A 14,905-nucleotide genomic window follows, 5' to 3' on the forward strand; every position below is an offset into this window, starting at 1 on the left:
ACTGGCGCCGACATTCCTCTTGAACTTTAGCCCAGTGCCACTTTCCATTTGGTGTGGAGCAGGCGGGAGGGGAGAACCGCTGGGAACCGCCCACTGGCGTCAGTGGACAGCCGAGTGGTGCAACTAACCTCCTGCCCACCGAGATGCCATATTGATGCGGGCGGCAGTCGGCGCCAGAACGGGGAAGGACCACTGGCTGGAGGCTGCTCTATCCCTGACGGTGAGTATGAAGAGATGAAGAGCTGAAAAAAAAGGTTAGTAAACATTTTTAAAATTTTTTCTTTGCAGCGACTTACCTGGATGGGGTCCCCTGAAGGTGTTCCGATGGTTTTTTTTTGTTTTATGATGACTTTCCTTTTGGGGTCTTTGACCCTCCGTAGGCCCGACTCCATCCTCGGCGGCACTTGGGCGGCAAGCGCCTTTGCCGCCGAGATTGGGAGCTCCCGCCCGCTGCTGCCCAGATTGGTGGTGTAAGTCCCTCTTTTGCCACCCGCCACCCTTTCAAGGACCTTTTTGACGAAAGCTCCACCCAAAGTACCATCAGGTACCTCGGCGGGCAGGGACCTTCACCAATTTCGGCCCCTTCTAGAATTGAATATGGAAAGAGAAGTGATGGATAATTTTTTTTTTTAGTTATATTAGGAACAAAAGAAAAATGAGGATGTAGTGGAACCACTGAAAGTGGCATTGGTGAGGGGATGACAACTGATGTTACACAGACTGCAAAAGAGCTATGTAAGTTTGTTTTTGCCTCAGTCTTTACCAAGGAGGAGACTGATAAATTATTTGATCAGGAGAGGGAACCAGAGGGTGTTGTTGAGGTAAGTTGTAACACTATTCACATTACGACCAGCGTTGTTGCCGAACAGCTGTGTAACCTTAAGGTAAATTAATCTCACAGGCCTGAAAAGATGCATCTGAGAATCCTTCAGGAAATAAGGGAGGAAACTGCAGGAACTCTGGCACAAATCTTACCGAAATCACTGAATACTGGAGAAGAGCTTGGGGACTGAAGCAAGCCAGATGTTAATCCAATTTTTATAAAAGGGAGCAAAAGTGACCCAGGAAACTCTAGACCAGTGAGGTTGATGTCCATTGTGGCTAAAGTTATGGAAGCCCTTATTAAAGATAAGATCATGGAGAATCTGGATGGAAATAAAATCATAAAGGATAGCCAATATGGGTTCATGAAGGGGAGATCTTGTCAATCTAACTTACTGGTTTTCTTTGAGGGTGTGACAAAGGAGTATAATAGCAGTAAGTCAGTGGATGTGGTGTACTTAGATTTCAGTAAGGCCTTTGATACAGTTTCTTTGGAAAGGTTGGTCCTGAAAATAAAGAAAGCGGAAGTCAATGGAAATATTTTACAATGGATACATAATTCATTGATAAATGGAATCCAGAAGGTGGTGTTACAGGGATTGTCAGCAGTCTGCGAGAATGTTACCAATGGTGTCCCACAGCGGCCTGCTTTGGGACCTCTTTTATATTTTTACCTTCTTTTCTCTTTTATTCAATATCTTTAAAGATCTGGAGCTCGGAGTCGCAAGCACAATGGCTAAGTTTGCGGACGATACAAAGCAAATGAAAGTGGTAGACTCCAACACTGAACATGATAGTTGTAGACTAATGGAGGAGGAATTTCTTCACTCAGGGGATAGGAATTCCCTGCCCGAGGACTGTGGATGCTGAGTCTCTGAATATATTCAAGGCTGAGATAGATAGATTTTTGGAGTTTAGGGGAATCAAGGGATATGGAAATTGGGCGGGAAAGTGGAGTTGAGGTCAATTATCAGCTATGATCTTGTTAAATGGTAGAGCAGGCACAAGGGGAGGTAAGGTCTACTCCTGCTCCTATTTCTTATGTTCTTATAAGCTACAGGAGGATTTGAATGTACTTGGGAATTAGGCAAGTAGGTGGCAGGTGAAATTCAATGTAGAGCAATGTATTTCACCGGGGTCCAAAAAGTTAAGGAAGGGACAATTACTCTTAGATATGGAAAGAAAATAATGTGCATAGAAAATGAAAGAGATCTTGGGGTGCTGTTTGATAATAAAATGAAGCTACCTCAACAAAGCTTGGTGGCAGTGAGTAAAGCAAGTCACTGTTGGGACGTATTAAAAATATGTTGGGATGTATTGAAAGGTTAATGTTGACCTCATATAATAAGGCAATCCATTCTCTTTATAAATCTTTGATGCGACTGCACTTAGAATACTGTGCTCAGTTCTGGCCACCAAACGACAAAAAGGATATTGCAGCTATTGAAAGGATACTGAAGTGAGCAATCATAAGAACATAAAAACATAAGAAATAGGAGCAGGTGTGGGCCACTTGGCCCCTCGAGTCTGCTCCGCCATTTAATAAGGTCATGGCTGATCTGGTCATGGACTCAGCTCCACTTCCCTGCCTGCTCCCCATAAGCCTTTATTCCCGTATCGCTCAAAAATCTGTCTATCTCCACCTTAAATATATTCAATGACCCAGCCTCCACATCTCTCTGGGGCAGTGAATTCCATAGATTTACAACCCTCTGAGAGAAGAAATTCCTCCTCATCTCAGCTTTAAATGGGCGGCCCCTTATTCTGAGTCTATGTCCCCGAGTTTTAGTTTCCCCTATGAGTGGAAATATCCTCTCTGCATCCACCTTGTCAAGCCCCCTCATTGTCTTATAGGTTTCGATAAGACCACCTCTAATTCTTCTGAACTCCAATAAGTATCGGCTCAACCTACTCAACCTATCTTCATAAGTCAATCCCCACATCTCCGGAATCAACCTAGTGAACCTTCTCTGAACAGCCTCCAATGCAAATATATTCTTCCTTAAATACAGAGAGCAAAACTGCACGCAGTACTCCAGGTGTGGCCTCACCAATACCCTGTACAGTTGTAGTAGGACTTCTCTGCTTTTATACTCTGTCCCCCTTGCAATAAAGGCCAACATTCCATTTACCTTCCTGATTACTTGCTGTACCTGCAAACTAACTTTTTGTATTTCATGCACAAGGACCCCCAGGTTCCTCTGTACTACAGCACTTTGCAATTTTTCTCCATTTAAATTATAATTTGCTTTTTTATTTTTTTCTGCCAAAGTGGATAACCTCACATTTTCCCACATTATACTCTATTGGCCAAATTTTTGCCCACTCATTTAGCATGTCTATATCGCTTTGTAGATTTTTTGTGTTCTCACAATTTGCTTTCCCACCCATCTTTGTATCATCAGAAAACTTGGCTACATTACATTCGGTCCCTTCATCCAAGTCATTAATATAGATTGTAAATAGTTGAGGCCCCAGCACCGATCCTTGCGGCACCCCACTAGTTACTAATTGGCAACTGGAAAATGACCCATTTATCCTGACTCTCTGCTTTCTGTTTGTTAGCCAATCCTTAATCCATGCTAATATATTACCCTTAACCCCATGAACTTTTATCTTGTGCAGTAACCTTTTATCAAATGCCTTCTGGAAATCCAAATACACCACACCCACTGGTTCCCCCTTATCCACCCTGCTTGTTACATCCTCAAAGAACTCCAGCAAATTTGGCAAACATGATTTCCCTTTCATAAAACCGTGCTGACTCTGCGTGATTAAATTATGCTTTTCCAAATGTCCCGTTACTGCTTCCTTAATATTGGACTCCAACATTTTCCGAACGACAGATGTTAGGCTAACTTGTCTATACTATCCTGCTTTTTGTCTGCTTCCTTTTTTAAATAGGGGCGTTACATTTGCGGTTTTCCAATCCGCTGGGATCGCCCCAAAATCCAGGGAATTTTGGTACATTACAACCAATGCATCCATTGTCTCTGCAGCCACTACTTTTAAGACCCTAGGTTGTAAGCCATCAGGTCCAGGGGACTTGTCTGCCTTTAGTCCCATTATTTTACTGAGTACTACTTCATTAGTGATAGTGATCGTATTAAGTTCCTCCATCCCTATAGCCCCTTGATTATACACTATTGGGATGTTTTTAGTGTCTTCTACCGTGAAGACCGATACAAAATATTTGTTCAATGTCTCTGCCATTTCCCTGTTCGCCATTATTAATTCCCCAGTCTCATCCTCTAGCCACTTTACTTGAGCCACTCTTTTCCTTTTTATGTACCTGTAGAAACTCTTACTAACTGTTTTTATTATATTTCTTGCTAGTTTACTTTCATAATCTATCTTCCCTCTCTTTAGCATTTTTTTAGTCGTTCTTTGCTGGCTTTTAAAAGTTTGCCAATCCTCTGGCCTCCTACTAGTATTGGCCATATTGTATGCCCTTGTTTTCAATTTGATGCCATCCCTTATTTCCTAAGTTAGCCACGGATGGTTATCCCTTCTCATTGGGATATATTTTTGTTGTGAGTCATGAAATATCTCCTTAAATGTCTGCCACTGCTCATCAACCGTCTCATACTTTAATCTATTTACCCAGTCCACTTTAGCCAATGCTGCCGTCATACCTTTGTAGTCTCCTTTATTTAAGCTGAGGACACTGGTTTGAGATCCAACTTTCTCACCCTCCAACTGAGTTTGAAATTCAACCATGTTATGGTCACTCATTCCTAGAGGATCCTTTACTCGGAGGTCATTTATTAATCCTGTCTCATTACACAGCACCAGCAGAATGCAATCAGAATGCATTTAAGGGGAGGCTGGACAAGCATATGAGGGAGAAGGGAATGGAGTGTTACGCTGATAGATTTAGATTAGGAAAGATGGGAGGAGGCTCAAGTGGAGCAATAACGCCAGCATGGACTGGTTGGGCTGAATGGCCTGTTTCTATGCTGTATGTCCGATGTAATCTTATGTAATCCTTTAAATGATTGAGGGACTGGCGAATTGGATGATGAGAAGCAATTATGTAAATTGGGCATATTCTTACTGGAAAAGAGAAGGTTGAGAAGATGGTTGTGATTGCTGTTTTTCGGTTTCTAAAAAGCACTAGATAATCTAGACCATGACAAGCTTGTCCAGAACAGTGCAACCAAAGGATAAGGTGGTAAATTCAAAACTAGGCTGCGGAAACATTTCAGTGAGCGAGTTGTAAATCTATGGAGCAGACTCCCAAGGGAGACGGTGGAAGCAGATCGTATTGATTCATTCAAATGCAAATCCCAAAATAGTATTTTCGGTTATAGTAAATGAGTAAATTGAGACATGACCTAAGGTGAATATCATGTGCTCGGGAGAAGCAGGTGACTGTGGACCTGTGGTTCCCCAAACCTTCCACCACAGGGTTTCCTCACCTCATGTCTGGGTCTGTTGTAGGCTAATGGATAGACTGATTGCTATGATTAGACAACAATTCCAGTATCACTGTCTCATGCGACTACCAGGATGATAGAAGGTGAACTAGATGGTCCTTGGCCCTTTCTCTTCCAGCAATTTGTATGCCCTTATGTTGCACTGCACTTTTAGCACCTGCACACCAACCATTTTGTTCATGTCCTGGCACCAAAGGTAGAGTATAAAGAAAATATTCATAATCTAGAATTTTAAAACTATAAAGTGTACATTATTTTCTGATGGATAATGGAATTGGACAGAAAATTAATCCCATTTGTGCATCTCTGAATACTACTAACAGTGCTTACTGAAAGGGACTGTCAGGCAGCTCTCGACCTTCCATTTATTTGTAACATATTGTAGCACCGTATGTGCAATAAGTAATCACTTTGCTTTTTATGAGTCAAATAAACTTGCATTTGAAAAGCAGCTTTTATTTGGAATGACATGAGCAGTGAAATGTTTGCTTTAGATTTACATATAAATCATATTTTTTCCAAACTTAATCAGTCAATGATGTCGGTAGAATTATGAATGAAAATACTTGTGTAAATACTCAGGTGAAGAACATCGATATACAGGTTGTCCTGGTTGGAGCTAGCTCTCGTATCTTGTTAAAATCAATTAGATTTCTTCACAAGGTCCTGTCTCATTTAACTGATAGATTGTTCAGCTTGAGGTGACAGCATTTGCTGCCGCATCATTTTCAGATTGCAAGTTAGAGATGTGACCTTATCAGTTCTGTGCTTACCTGAAAATCTCTTCAAGGCAGGGAGAGGACATAATGATGATGTATAGTTCTGGATGTTATAGCAAGCTGCCTCACACAGTGACAGGTTCCCGGCTCCTCAGTGAATAAACTGATGAGGCCAGAAATTATGCTATGCTCCAGTAGCGAATGAACATTTAAGATGTTTGTATGAATCTACTTTTCTATTTAACCCGTATGTTTTAAATGCTCATCCGTTAAATTGGAGGCAAAGTACTTTTATACAGATGTGGCATGCTATTATCCCACCATTTATAAGATTTGGGCCAATAGATTGGAATGAGCCTGAATCAGGGGTACGATCCATGCGTCCAGTGAGGCCAGCGGCAGAACCATGACAAATTGGTCGCTGGCCTCTTTGAGATAATACTGGAGAGCTGCGAGCGCAAGTTGAGGTCCCAGAGACAGCCCATCGGTCGCAGAGAAGATGCAAAGTTAGTCGGTTCAGCTGCTGGCTGAGAAACACATTTCACAGAGTGGCCTCAGAGAGGCATTAGACCGTTGATTTTCACATGCAATGGGCCCGTGAGTATGCTCACAGGTTTGTAGAGCTGTTGAGTTGGGAGTGGCTTAGCCAGTCACTTGATGTTTACAAGACTCAAAAAAACCCCGGCTAGTTGGGTTCAGGGGATCCACGATGAGGCACGCGTTTGTGAGCCTGATGGATGAACTGGCAATGTGTAGTGTGATTGTTAAACCTGTTGCTAATAAACCAATTAGTTCTTAATAGCAATGTGTTGCTATGAATTCTTAAGCAAAGAACCCATGGAGCAAATACATTTCAGGGCCCCCTAATCAATATGGCTACAAAGCACTTCTGGCGTGGTATGAGCACCCGCACGCCGTATCGGCAGTGCCTGTTTATCGCCCCGGAAAAACGGGTGCTGCACAATCGGATTTCTAAGCCATGACCTCTGTTGCCTATTCTGGCCAAACCTTGGTTTGCAGTTTTCTTCTGGCACGCCATCACTGAGAAACAAAGCAAAAATGTCAGTGAGAAAGCATTTCAGTCGGCCACAATGAAATGCTTTGGGTGGCTTGTGGCTGGGAAACTGCGTACAGGAGATCGCACGATTAAACTGGAATTGAGTTTGGACTTTTCGGAATTATTTCTCACCGGACATGACCGGAATGTAAAGATTTTTTTGGCAGTTTGAATTAGTTGGGAGTATTTGTCAATCGCACTCAGAAAGGACATGAGGATAAAATAATAATGAAGATTTTTTTTAAATCACATAGAAAGAGAACGGACAGAGTGATTCTCTCCTACGATGGATTTACATATATATGACATGCTGTAGTAATAAAAGGGAGAACCCCCTTTTCATCTGGCTTGTGGTGTGGCCAACCTGGAGCAGCTTGGTGCAAAGTAGAAAAAATGTTACTTTTAAAAAACTATCTTTACGTTTGTTTATCAACTTTCTTACTCACACATAAAAGCTCGAGTGAGCTATGCACAGAGACTCACGTACGACCCAGAGCTGGCAAGGTTCTGCATTCAGACCTGCTGAAGGCCACAGGCGAGGGGGATTGGGTTGCTGGCTGTTTGATTTTGGAACGGACAGGTTTCGAATGGGGCGTCTGGAAATTCACCAAAATGAAGATCTGTATGTAGTTCATCCCACTGGAAGTAGTGGAAGTCAGGGCAGAGATCACACTCTAATACAACCCATCATCGCTTTTGTCTCTCTAATCTCTCCTGCCTTCCACCCTATCACAGACTCTCCCTTTTGTCCTTTCCTCCCCTCCCCCTTTCAGTGCTCCATAAGAATCTGTTCATTTCTAATATTCGCCAGTTCTGACGAAGGGTCATCGACCTGAGACGTTAACTCTGTTTCTCTCTCCACAGATGCTGCCTGACCTGCTGAGATTTTCAGCATTTTCTGTTTTTATATCAGAGATCGCACTCGCTGGACCTCTACCCATAAAGTGCTTCCCAACAACTTCGGGTTTCAACGCCCTTAATTTTTGCCTGGCATATCTTCTCTGCCCACACCCCCTCCGTGCCCAGACGTGGCAAAGGCTGAGGAATATTTAAAGTTCACATTGAACCTTTACTAGAATATTTGCAGCCGTTTACTTTTAAGTTGGCAGCTCCTTTTAAATTTGAGCTGAGAGCCAGATTTTCCAACAGCAACGTTCAGGTGAGCTGCCAGTGCAAGGCCAAGGCAGGCAGCTCAGTGCACTGCGTGCTAGCTTTGTGCTCACAGCTCATCGATCGCAGTGCAGATATTTTCCAGGATTGAAAAATCATAATTTCTAAATGTAAGCTTGTCAAAAGCTTAGTGAAACTGAGCCCACATTGTGTATTGTTTCTTTAAATTACCAGACAACAAAAGGTGTAACCACTTGTCCCTGGGCAGAAAATTCAATAAGCAAATTAGCTAAGAGGGAGTCACCCAATTCTGGGAAACCGCCTTTATCATGTTGCTTAGGGAGTGCGGCCAATCAGAGGTTTAAGGAAATGGTTTTGTGTCATTTGAGAAGCTAACTTGAGTTTTTTCTACTATGTTCCACAAGGAAGATTAAAATTGGGCAAAGTTACCCATTACTTGTCTGTCTGGATTTATTCTATGAAGGAATAAAACCCCTAAACCTCTACGTTTTATAACTATGCCTTGTCCAGTTGTCCAGTGAGTGTGACTATCTAAATCCAATTCAGATATAGTTGGATGGTTTGGTGACATCAGAGGTGTGTACAAACACTTGAAATAGTGTCTCATGTGGGACTGTCAGAGACAGGGCAAATATTAAGCAGCGGAAGCAGCATGCGATAAACAGAGGTAAGTGATCCCACAATTAACGGATTAGATCAAAGCTCTGCAGTCCTGCCACATCCAGTTGTGAATGGTGGTGGACAATTAAACAATTAACGGGAGGAGGAGGCTCCATGAATATCCCCATCCTCAACGATGGCGGAGCCCAGCACGCAAGTGCAAAAGACAAGGCTGAAGCATTTGCAACCATCTTCAGCCTGAAGTGCTGGGTGGACAATCCATATTGACCTCCTCCTGAGGACCCCACCATCACAGAAGTGTCCCACACCTCTTTTAGGGCACTAGGCCGGCTGAGAGAACTAAACAGCCGTCCTTAGAGAGCCCCAAGAGAGCTACAGCTTGGACCGCCAGCTTTCACGGGTGGTTCCACTCGGGCACGCTACGAGGCGCTACGGATCAGGTGAGTTTCAAATTTCAAGCCGGTGTCGCAACCAGTGGCGTCGCCTCTCCCGGTCAGTACTGCTCCGTACCCCTGCAAACCTGGCACCGAATGTCCCGGCAGGGCGTTGGAAGCTGGCCGTCTGCCCGGAAATGCTTTCCGCCGCCATTGCCGCCCTCCGGGGCGAAAACAGAGGCAGCAACAAACCGAAAATCCAGCCCCGAGAAACTTCATTTTCATACTGAAAGAAGGAATAAATGGTGTGAGTTTGGTGCAGAGCTGATGAAGGTCGAAGATGGAGAGGAACGATCATGGCAGGGGAGTCCCAAGGAATACTTGCAGTGCCCGGAAGAGCTCTCCTGCTCCTCTTGGCCCCAAGGAATCTGTCCAAAAATTAAAAAACATAACTTGGCCTCTTCTGACCATGCTGCTGCCTCCCAGTGGGTTTCGCTAGTGGGTTTGTCATTAGCTAGGTCCCCCCCTTCCTCCCTACGAGTTGTAATAGAAATACTGCTGTGGCCCGAATGACATAAGCGGATCGTAAGTTTTATATTTAAATTAGGCCCCTACCTGCTTGTTGCGGGAGTCTTGCCCAACTTGAAAGTCAGTGAAGAGAACCCGACACCAGGTGGGAACAGAGTGACCTTGGGTGGGTAATTCAATGCCTGAACATAAGAATATAAGAAATAGGAGAAGGAGTAGGCCATTTGGTCCCTTGAGCCTGCTCCACCATTCAATAAGATCATGGCTGATCTGATCTTGGCCTCAACTCCACTTCCCTGCCCGCTCCCCATAACCCTTGACTCCCTTATCCTTCAAAAATCTGTCTACCTTCATCTTAAATATATTCAATGACCCAGCCTCCACAGTTCTCTGTGGTAGAGAATTCCAAACATTCACGACCCTCAGAGAAAAAATTCCTCCTCATTTTCGTTTTAAATGGGCGACCCCTTATTCTGAAACTATGCCTGATTTACGCCCCTCCCACAAATCCCTCCTGCCCAGTGATGGTGCGGGGTGGGGGGGGGGAGGTTAAAATTTCTTCCAAGCGACTTCCAACATTAACAGCTCTCACATTAACAAGCCCAGAAATTCTTCAGAGGAAAAAAGAAATGGGCAACTAAATATCGTAAACTTGTCCCTTTCAATTCAATCATTTGGTGACTCGGTTTAATATTTTTTTTAAAGCAACAAGAAGCACAAAACTGAAACAGATAGTTCACACAAAGTGAATAAACTTAGAAAATATTCCACTGTGCATAATCGAGATTTGGCAATGAACTGAACTTATTTGGTGACCTGTGCATGGAAAACTGGACAGTTGGGAATCATTTTGTGCTTGGATGAGCATTTTGTACTCCAGAGCTCTGTGCTTGGATCAGGATTCTTAAACAAAAGAGATGAATGGGAAGTCTTTTAGTATACTGGAATTCTATGCTTGTATCAAATATCACTTGTCTGGAATGGTCTGGAGATGAATTGTGACTGGTTGATATAAAGAGATTCACTTTAGGGAGCCAAGACAATGAGAAGCATTTGCAAAGATTTGTAAAGACTTTACTCTGCAACATGGGGATTGAAAACAGCCCGCTCGAATTATAAACCACTGGTCCAAATGATCGGGCTGCTGTTAACTCTTAAATTATCCATCATCTTGAAAGTTATGCATATTTGGTGACCTAGAAAACTAGCAAAGACGAACCAATAGCTTCAGAAAAAATAGCTAACACCCCCCAAAAAGCTTGCCGCTCAAGTGAGGCCCTGATTATAACCCTATGACATGTGAAAACAAATAGTTGTGCAGGCTTGTAACTCAAGCTGGAGGTATAAACATTCCTTCACTTGTATCGGGGAGAAAAACAAATTGTGATTGAAAGCCTGAGTGGAGAAATATAAATGTTGCAAGCACAAAATTGGTGCATTTCCAGGTGGTCCAGGTGCTCTGCTGGACAATTTAGAATTTTTAGGTTAAAGTTTTGCATTCTGGATCATTTTATACACTTTTTACAATTGGTAGATTTTTTAATCTTGAAAAAAAACTAAAAATGCAGTGACATTTGGATTTTCAACTTCTTCAAAAATCAGCTCACCAGTCACTCTCCTGTATCAGCCCTTATCCCAGCTGACAGTGGTACTCTATTCCCAGTTAACACACTACCCCCTCCAATTCCCCAACTTTTCACAGAGACACTCCTCCTCTTAGTTCATCATGCTGACACTCTCCTCTGCTTCCAAGCCCCCTTTCAATTTAACCTGCCATTCTTCCGCCTACCATACAAGCTAGCTTTCTTCCGCGGCCTCTTCAATTCAAGCTCTTTCTCTTCGCCCCCTCGAGCTTGCTTTCTTCCACCTTTTCATTCAAACTGGCATTATTCTTACCCCCGTCTCCATTCACGTTCGCAATCTTTCCTCTCCAGTTCAAGTGGCACTCGTCTCTCTCCAGTTCATGCTCATACTCTCCCCCGGCCCCCACCATCCAGTTAATGTTGGCACTCTTTTTCCTCATCCCAAAATGCTATTCCCAGGTTCTCCCGGTTTCTGCTCTTCCCTCTCCTCTTCGTTGAAAAACATGGAAGTCTGAAGAGAGAAATCCCAGTGTTGAAGACACAAAATTGGTGGCATATTTTCAGGCAGGTTTGGGGTCATGCTTTTCCAGAAAATGTTGCATTTTCACTGCAAAAATGACGTATCTGATTAGTTGTAAGCATGTTTATACTTCATGCTCTTCCTCCTCTTTACATTTTTGCAGTCTCCTTCCCTTAACTTATTCTTTCTGAGGACATCAAAGCTGTGCAATGTTTTACCTTCCTCAGTCTTTCCTTCCTCCTACAATCCTTGGGCTTTGAAAACCAAAGCTTGGTGCCTAGCTAATCCTTATTTCTTTACCTCATCTTTCACTCATTTCAATCTTGATGATGTTCTGCACAATGGACCTAAGTCATTGGTTTGTCAATGAAGACATTTGGCCGCACAAGTGGATAATGAATCGGGTATGTTGAGCAGTGCTGTAAAAATACAGATTATCTTCTCTGTCAGAAAGACCAAATAACTCACGTATACCAAAAGCATGAGCATGTTTGTACAGATCTTACTCATAAGAGAGATAATCTGCAGATTTTCCTCTTTGTACGTGGTTTAAAATGACTATTAAAATGCAAACTTAAAGTGAAAAATTCAGTTTGGGAAGATTAAAAATAAATGATCTGGTTACAAGACAAATGTTGTAGTAACCAAGGAAATACAAATCAGAGATCACAAATCAACCACCCCACACTTTAAATCAACAGCATAAGCCAAATATGTGATACTTTCTGTTGTTAAATCCATGCACAGTTCATTCATTTTAATTAAAAATTAACGTAACATGGTTTTTATAATTTTAGAAACCTGACACTCACATTTCACTCATTTTCATATGTTTATTATTTATATATTGAGCAAAACACACAACAGTTTTATTCTGCAGATAGGAGATTCACTTTTGTGGAATAATTATGAAAATAATAAACTGTACTTTATTTTCATTCTAGGTTTCCCATGACTTTGTAATTGTCAGAATTTGGTGGAAGTTTCAAATACAGAAATGTACAGCAACTTTCAACATGGGCTTCACAAATGGCTCGCTAGCAATCCACACGCCAACGATTTGCAGCATCAGGTTTGTAAATTCCTTGAAATTGGGTTCACCAGACTCGAAGCATACCTTCATTAGTTCACAAGTAGGATAATGTAAATAGTTCTGTTTGAGCTTTTGTCGTAAGCCGAATCAATAAATACCATAGATGTACTGTATTGCGAATTTACCAGCCGTCTAGTGGCAAATCTTGGTAGCTACATTAACTAGAGGGGTAGTTACAATATTTTGAACTTTATCACTTAAGGCTCCAGGTGCAGTATAGACCATCACTTTGTATGAACCCAGCAGTCAACCATGAGAAATTACAGTTGCAGTGCTGCAGGATGGAGTGATATAATGTCAGAGGTGCTGTCCTTCAAATGAGACATCAAGTAGAGATACCATCTGACTGTTGCAGTGATTCAGGTGGGTGTTTAAAAATCTCATGGCATTGTTTGAAGAAGAGCACAGTTTCCCTGGAGTCCAGGCTAATATTGCGCACTCAACCAATAGCACCCAAGAGCAGAGTAGTTATTTGTAGGATGTAGCTGATGTAGAGTGGCTGTCACATATGCCTACGTAAATGCAATTACCTCTCAGCACAGGCACGATGGGCCGAATGTAGGGCCTTCTGTGCTGTAAGACTCTATGGAAATGAATTCATGTTTATCTATTTTGCATTGTTTGGTCAACACGTTCCTGTGATGTTCTGCCTGTATATCTGACTGCCATCCATGGCTGTTCACTTAGGCTCAACCAAACAATCTGCAAGAGGCACAGGCTACTGACCAGAAGCACAAACTGACATCCCCCCACCCCCCACTTCCTCACCCTTTCGATTCAGAGGCCAATTTTAGCATGTATGCCGATACTCTGCCTGAGGTCAGCTAACTCAGTACATATTAGCAATTCAATCGCTTTCTGCTCGGTATGATTCAGTTGCAAACTTAGCATATACACTCACTGAACCATGGGGAAAGATCACCTTGACTTTGAAACAAGTTTTTCTGGGGGACAAACCGGATTGCTATCATCTCGGAATCTTTCACGAGTTTGAAATTAACACTCAGACGTGGAGGTGCTGTCTATTTTTCCTTGAGGGTTTTTTTGTGGTTTTAATTCCCCTTTCAAAAAACTTCCTGTAGCAAAAGAGATCGTTTTTCACCTGAACAAAACAGCATTTGTCTTCATAACAATTACCTGTCCCAGAAGGAGATGAGCTTCTTTGTGAAGTTCAAGACCACAGTTCATAGTGAGGACAGGCTTATATAAACGTCGTCATGTCAACAACTGGGCGACAAGAGCTTTAGGGAATATGAGATGAAGTATTATGGTCTACATTCTTGCAAATCTTAGCCTCAGGCAATCTGAAAAGTTGTTTTTTTCACTGAAACCTTTTTTTCTTCTCAGTATTAAAACATGCCGACATTTAGTTAATTTTATAGCTGGTTCAAAGCAAAAATTTAGAAATGAAGAAGACTTTTAGTAACAATGGCCGAGAAATTCCGGCCTCCCGGGTCCGTACAGAGTTAGTACGGACCTGGGAAGGCATCGCAAAAGCCAGTTTTCAGCACACAATGCGCATGCGCTGAAAAACGGCTTTTCCGATCTGTCAAGCTGGAGCTTTACAGATCCTCCGTATATCGGGAGTGCGGACATTTGCACGGGCAAGATTGCATTATTTACCCATATCTTGCTCAGCAAATGTCCTCAAAACTCTTGCGCCTGATAAACGCAGGTGCATAGCCTACTTTTACAGGCGTAAGAGTTTTAAAATACACAAAAACATTATAAAATAACATTTAAAAAACACATTTTATTGTTAAAAATTCTCCCCACTATGGTAAGTTTATTTTAAACCATAATTTAAATTTTTTTTTTTTTAAATTGAAAAATATATATCTTTTTTAGTACATAAATAACTTTAATTTAAATTAATAAAAAAATGTGGTGTATTTTTTCCATTTTTTTTAATTAGAGTTTTGTGTGTTTGGGAGAGGGTTTCTCATTGATAATAATGGGAACTCCAACTTACGAAGTTCCCATTATTATGAATGAGAATATACTTTACCTTGATTGGC

General features: G+C 42.1%; 1 long non-coding RNA gene across 1 annotated transcript in view; it reads left to right on the forward strand.

Moving 5' to 3' along the window:
• The first annotated feature begins 12,744 nt into the window (after positions 1-12,744).
• LOC139226766 (uncharacterized) overlaps positions 12,745-14,905 on the forward strand; it is a 59,936-nt gene continuing 57,775 nt past the window's right edge. The window contains exon 1 of the long non-coding RNA XR_011587311.1: positions 12,745-12,866. This is a non-coding gene — a long non-coding RNA (uncharacterized lncRNA). The remainder of the gene's footprint in view (positions 12,867-14,905) is intronic.

Source organism: Pristiophorus japonicus, chromosome 16 (assembly GCF_044704955.1).
Source record: "Pristiophorus japonicus isolate sPriJap1 chromosome 16, sPriJap1.hap1, whole genome shotgun sequence".
Classification (NCBI taxonomy): Eukaryota; Metazoa; Chordata; class Chondrichthyes; family Pristiophoridae; genus Pristiophorus; species Pristiophorus japonicus.